Raw genomic sequence first — 6,889 nt, 5'->3', positions numbered from 1 at the left:
CAGGAAATGAGTTCTGTGTTTGTGATCCATGAACAACTAATACCACGCGTTGGGACCAAAACCAATGGACCCTGTCGACTTATTAATTGGCTTGATCTCTGTCCAGGAGTTGCAACTAGTTTCTGGTGTTTGTAGGATATGTGTTGGAGGCTATGTGTAGCGCTGACCCTAGGGGTGGGCTATGATGCGGTAGATACATCGTGGCCCGGTGTACCGGGTGCCCGTTTGGTGTCTCGGGAACCCTGCACACATCGTTTGGGGCTGTGAGCGAAACCCCGGCCGGATATCCTCGCGGATGGAACCCGAATAGGCAATAAACCTGGACTAGAGACTTGTGTGGTTGGTCAAGTCGTGGCCGACTCCCTCGCCAGGCTTCCGCTTGAAGGTTGCCGAGATACACGACGTGTACATGGTGGTAAGTGCCGAGAGCGTGTGTGAAGAAGTACACCCCTGCAGGGTTATAAATGATCTATTCGCATAGCCGTGTCCGCGGTAAAGGACTTCTGGGTTTCCTATATAGTTCATAGACAAGTGAAAGTGACTCTAAAATGCGCAAGATAAGCGTGAGTGCTATGGATGGCGTTCTCATAGGGAGACGGGAGCGGATCCATAATGGTGTATTGAAATGGTGAATATGTGGACTCGTGTGCACCACGTCAAAAGAGTTACTTGCAGTCGTAGTTTAGGATAGCCACCGAGTCAAAGCTGGTTTGCTGCAGTTAAACTCCCCCCTTTGTTGATACCGATGCATATGTAGTTAGTTCTGATGTAAGTCTTGCTGGGTACATTTGTACTCACGTTTGCTTAATTTATGTTTTTGCGGAGAGACTTCAGTCTCGCTAGTAGTTCCGTGTGGACTTCGACGTTTAGCTTGATACCTCAGCTACGATCTTGTGCCCTCGGCAGGATCTGGTAGATAGTCAGGCTTCTCAGCCTTTTTCATTTGTAGATGTCTGTACTCAGACATGTTAAGCTTCCGCATGTGCTTTGACTTGTATGCTCTGAATGTTGGGTCATGAGACCCATGTTTGTAATATCTCGCTCCTCGGAGCCTATTGAATAAATACTTGAGTTGTAGAGTCATGTTGTGATGCCATGTTGTATTTGCACATATCGAGCATATTGTGTGTATGATTGAAATGCTTGGTATGTGCGGGATCCGACAACCTAGTTGTCTATCCTTGGTAGCCTCTCTTATGGGGAAATGTAGTCTAGTGCTTCCACTGAGCCATGGTAGTCTGCTACAGCCCGGTTTACCGGAGTCCTGCTAGCCCAGTTGCTACGGCTCCGGAACATTTAGACTAGCCGGCATGTGACTTGGTTCCTGTGTCTGTCCCTTCGGGGAAATGTCACGCGGTGACTTCCGGAGTGCTGCTAGCCTACTACAGCCCGGGTTCCCGGAGTACTGTTAGCCCAGTTGCTACAGCCCTGATTCACACGCTGATGACCGACACGTTCGATGTTGGTTCATGTATGCCTGTCCCCGTAAGTTAGTGCCACTTTGGGTTCACGACTAGTCATGTCGGCCTGGGTTCTCTGTCATATGGATGCTAGCGACACTATCATATACGTGAGCCAAAAGGCGCAAACGGTCCCGGGCCAGGTAAGGCGACACCCGTGGGAATACCATGCGTGAGGCCGCAAAGTGATATGATGTGTTACATGCTAGATCGATGTGGCTCAGGATCGGGGTCCTGACATTCATCAAGCCATTATTTCTCTAGAATTTTTCCAAGATTCTGGACAGAAATGATGTTTGTAAAGCAAGTACCATTTTGGATGGTCCATTTGGTATGAGCTTTTTACAGCATCTTTATATGTCCATATCATAAGGATTTGCCAAGTGCATCACATTCCACAACTCCATGTGAGTGCATCATCCAAATCAAGTTTCTGGACCAAAAATGCAGTTGCAAAGCAACCCTATTATTTATTGGTCCATTTATTCTCTAAACCTCCAGGATTGTAGTTCTTCCTTAGTTAAACCTCCAAGAGAACTCCATTTCTCCCAATCAAGTTTCTGTGGGTCACCAGTGCACGGCCAAGTTTACTGCAGTAAACTTCAGAGGTTAATTACCATTCAACCAGAGCTATTTTCATTGTTCTACCACCTCAGTTGTAACCTCCACTGGAAGGACTTACCACTAGACAACAAGTTCTAGCCCCTCACCCCCACTACATGCCAGTGCACGCGGTGACCGCGACAATGGCGTGCATGTGCACGCGCTCTGTGTGTAGTGGCCGCGTCTAGTGACTGTTTGTGCTGGACCCCCTCCTCCTCTCGTCGCCTTCGCGTGCGTGAGCGTGTCCAGCAGCTGGCCCGCGTCGTCACCGTTCCCCTGGACCCCTCTCCCCCTCCGTCCATTTCCTCACCGACGCCCACCGACACTCGCCGCCGAGCGCCCACGGGTGCACTGTGGCCGACCGAGATTTAATGGCGCTCGGATTCTTCCTCTGATTCTCCTTTGGCCTCCTCCTCCCCGTGAGCTCTTCCCTGTGACTCTCCATCACCTTCCGTCCAGCCCATGCGTGAGCACACGCGTCCGCGGCGCCGGCCACGCATACGCGGCGATGACAGCTCGGCCTCCTCGCCCCCGGCTATATATAGGCCTCCCTCGAGCCATTCAACCTCACCAGCCTCCTCACCGATCTCCTCTACGCCGCCCCGACCACCAAACCGAGCTCAAGGAGCTCCCGTTCCACTCCTCTGTCCGCCATTGCCGCCATCAGGCCTCGCTCAAATTCGAGCTAGGCAGAGCCCCTTCCCACCTCTTTTCCTCTCTAGGCCCCTCCTCCACCACCTAGAAGCCTCCCCGGTTCCCCCTCCTCCTCCGGTGGCTGTCTGCCGCGAGTTCGCCGATGCCAGGAGACCCCGTCCGCCGCCGTCGAAGCCGTCGTCACCTCAGCCCACCACGCTAGTCGCTAAGGGGACCGAGGGATGCGGCTCGACGCGCTGATCTTGCCGGTGTGCAGAACGTCCCGGGAGGTAGCCTACATCACCGGCAATCACCGTCGGGGTGCGCCCCTGCCTCGGCCACGCGCGGGCTAGAGATTGAAGGCGACGACCCAGCTGGTGGTCCCCACCTGCCCGCGGGCCCCGCGCGTCAGCGCCTCTGCCGTTGACCCGCCTCTGCCACGTCAGTAAGTGGAAACGTATTTTGGTGAAGTGCGCTTTCGGTTAGCACAAACGTAGTTCTTCTCTTCTTTGGACAGAATGCGTTTGCCGCTTCCGAAAGCGTATTTTCGTTCCTCTTCGGCTGCAAGTATGTTTCTTCGTTCTGAAAGCGTATTGTCTGAAATACGTTTTCTCTTTTTCAGCCCAGGGGTCTGTATGTAGAGTTTATTTTGCATATTGGTCCCTGGAGCGCTTATATCTTTTTGCTCGAGACTCCGATTAAGGTGAATCCAAAGCTCACTTCTTCGTCTCGTCGAGCTCTATCTTTTGGTAACATTTTCACTAGGTGGTCCCACAGTGAAAATGACCTTTTTGCCCCTGCACTTAAACAGCCCCTCCGAGAGAGAACTGTTTCTGGCAAATCTTTTCGCGGCTTCACCGCACTTCTTCCCGGTGCCTTCTTCATCCCCAGGCAAGCCACAATACCCACTTGCATGATAGTCATGCAACAGCCATGATTTTCAACTTGAATATTTATTAAATGATTGCTTGTTTAAAATATGGTTATCGTTGTTTCGATAATGCTTCTGGGTTAGTGCTTACTTGCTTGCTATGTTGTTATGCACCTGGTTATCAAGCCCTACTAGTTGCTAGTATGACTTTCATATTGCCATGCTTGATAGTAGTGCTTATTGGGTTGGTCATGTTCTTCGGTGCATGACTAACGTCGGTTACCGAGTACTGTTAATATGCGTTGTTCCTTTGCTGTTAGTTGGTTAAGTGTTACTCGGTAATGTTATTGATGAGTTCTTGCATGGTATTTATGGTTGATGCTAGTGGTCATATTATGCTATGAGTAGTGTTGCACTTGTAATATTTATGCTTGTCATTATGCCATGTTCAGTTGGAGATTATTCATAGTTGATATGGTGGATAGTTATGTTGCATCCCGTGCTTATGTTGATATCATGCTCATGCTTTGTATATGCATCATCTTATTTTATCATGGCTCAGCATATTGCATTCAAGTTTAACCGGATTAAATTGAACTTGAACAACTATTGGCTGAGTCATGGTGCCACCATATCGAAACTGACCAGTGCAACCACGCTTACCTTTATGGGAAGGTCCTAACTGGGTCTATTGTCATGCCTCTCGCCGGTGCCTCCAACTAGGGAAGGTTATGGGCGGCCTACCCTGATCAGGTAGGCGAACATAAGCCTTGTGTGCCCGTTGTTGTTGTTATGGATCCAGTCCCCGTGAGGGACGTTTTGGCCACGACGGTGGTCGTTGTGTCTTTGGTAGACACAGGGCCACCCAGGACTAGCCCAGTTGGGAGTGGGTCGGAGTGGCCGGGAGAGTGTCATGGCAGTAGAACGGTTTTGTCAGAACGCTGTTGGTCCACCCGAATGGGAGTACGAGGCCATGGGTTCCGTAGTGTGGGTACAATGTACTAACCTCTGCAGAGTGTATTAAATCTATCGATAGCCGCGCCCGCGGATAAGGGCCCAGTTCGTGTCGGTCACACCGTGAGCCAACAGTATTAATAATAATGTGCTCAATAGCAACCCGGTTGTGATCGCCGGAATGATCACGGTTTCAGACAAAGTGTTGGTCATGGTTGTGATCGCCGGAATGATCACCGTGGTATCGAGGATACCGAGTTGTTGGATGTTCGTGATATTGTGCGACAATCATGGGTAAAGATCAAGCTCCTTTTGGTCATTTAATGATTACTACGGTATTGTTTATACCAAGCTTGATTTGATCCTGAGATAATCGTGTGATGTCCGAGGTTGGTAAGTGATGCATGTGATGGTTACGTAGTAACCCGAGCAGAATAAGTAGTGCATATAGTGTCATCATGTTGCATGCTAGTATCGTCAGATTCATATGTTCATGCCGTGCTCATGTTGTTCTAGCTGTATCATGTTCATGTTGCTCATGTCATGTAGTTATGAGGACCTCATGTTAATTCCTGCTTAACCTATAAATGCCATGCTGATGTTTGTCTTGAATGCTTCTGGTTATTGTGAGATTGCAAGTACATTCAATGTACTGACCTGGGGTGTCATGCTACTTTGCAGGTTGTGCCTGGATTGCTTGATTGTTTGGTGTGGTTCCTGTGTTCGCGAGCTAGGATAAGCGTTCCAGCCAGAGTCCTTGCGGAGTGGAGTTCACCACCGTCGTCGTTGTTCCGCTGCCAGTAGTATTTCCGCTGCTTCGAGTTGTTCTGCTACTTGCATAGAGCAACTAAGGATGGCGTAGTGTCGCCGTGCCGATGTTATTTATTGTAATATCGAAGACCTTGTATTCATATTCGTGTAATAATAGAAAGATGGTTTGTTCTATGCTAAGCAGTGCCGTATTCCAGAAGACTTCTCCTCGATCTCTGGGCTGGAATACGAGGCGTTCCGGTTTCTCTGAGCCGGGGTGCCACACCCTCCGTGATCGATGCCCCCTCCAGCGGAGCTCCGGAACAGGCCCCAAGATGGGATCTCACGGGTATAGAAGGTTGCGGCGGTGGAATTAGGTTTTTGGCCCCGTATCTGGTAGTTTGTGGGTACGTAGGTATATATATGAGGAAGGGGTACGTCGGTGGAGCAACAGGGGGCCCACGAGGGTGGAGGGCGCGGGGGGGGGGGGGGGGGGGGGGGTAGGCGCGCCCCCTACCTCGTGCCCTCCTGGTTGATGTCTTGACGTAGGGTCCAAGTCCTCTGGATCACGTTCGTTCCAAAAATCACGTTCCCGAAGGTTTCATTCCGTTTGGACTCCGTTTGATATTCTTTTTCTGCGAAACTCTGAAATAGGCAAAAAACAGCAATTCTGGGCTGGGCCTCCGGTTAATATGTTAGTCCCAGAAATAATATAAAAGTGTATAATAAAGCCCAATAATGTCAAAAACAGAATAGAATATAGCATGGAACAATCAAAAATTATAGATATGTTGGAGACGTATCAAGCATCCCCAAGCTTAATTCCTACTCATCCTCGAGTAGGTAATTGATAAAAACAGAATTTTTGATGTGGAATGCTACTTGGCATAATTTCAATATAATTCTTCTTATTGTGGCAAGAATGTTCATATTTGATATGATTCAAGATAAAAGTTTAATGTTGACATAAAAACAATAATACTTCAAGCATACTAACTAAGCAATTATGTCTTATCAAAATAACATAGCCAAAGCAAGTTATCCCTACAAAATCATATAGTCTGGCTATGCTCCATCTTCCCCACACAAAATATTCATATCATGTACGACCCCGGTTTTGGCCAAGCATTTGGTTCATACTGCTTCAGCCTTTTCAACTCTTACGCAATACATGAGCGCAAGCCATGGATATAGCACTATGGTGGAATAAGGTATAATGGTAGGGGTTATGTGGGAAGACAAAAAAGGAGAAAGTCTCACATCAACGAGGCTAATCAACGGGCTATGGAGATGCCCATCAATTGATGTTAATGCGAGGAGTAGGGATTGCCATGCAACGGATGCACTAGAGCTATAAGTGTATGAAAGCTCAAAAAGAAACTAAGTGGGTGTGCATCCAACTTGCTTGCTCATGAAGACCTCGGGCATTTGAGGAAGCCCATCATTGGAATATACAAGCCAAGTTCTATAATGAAATTTCCCACTAGTATATGAAAGTGACAAAATGAGAGACTCTCTATTATGAAGATCACGGTGCTACTTTGAAGCACAAGTGTGGTAAAAAGATAGTAACATTGTCCCTTCTCTCTTTTTCTCTTTTTTTTATTTGGGCCTTTTC

Source organism: Aegilops tauschii, chromosome 3 (genome assembly GCF_002575655.3).
Source record: "Aegilops tauschii subsp. strangulata cultivar AL8/78 chromosome 3, Aet v6.0, whole genome shotgun sequence".
NCBI lineage: Eukaryota > Viridiplantae > Streptophyta > Magnoliopsida > Poales > Poaceae > Aegilops > Aegilops tauschii.
Note: the sequence above shows the minus strand (reverse complement) of the source record.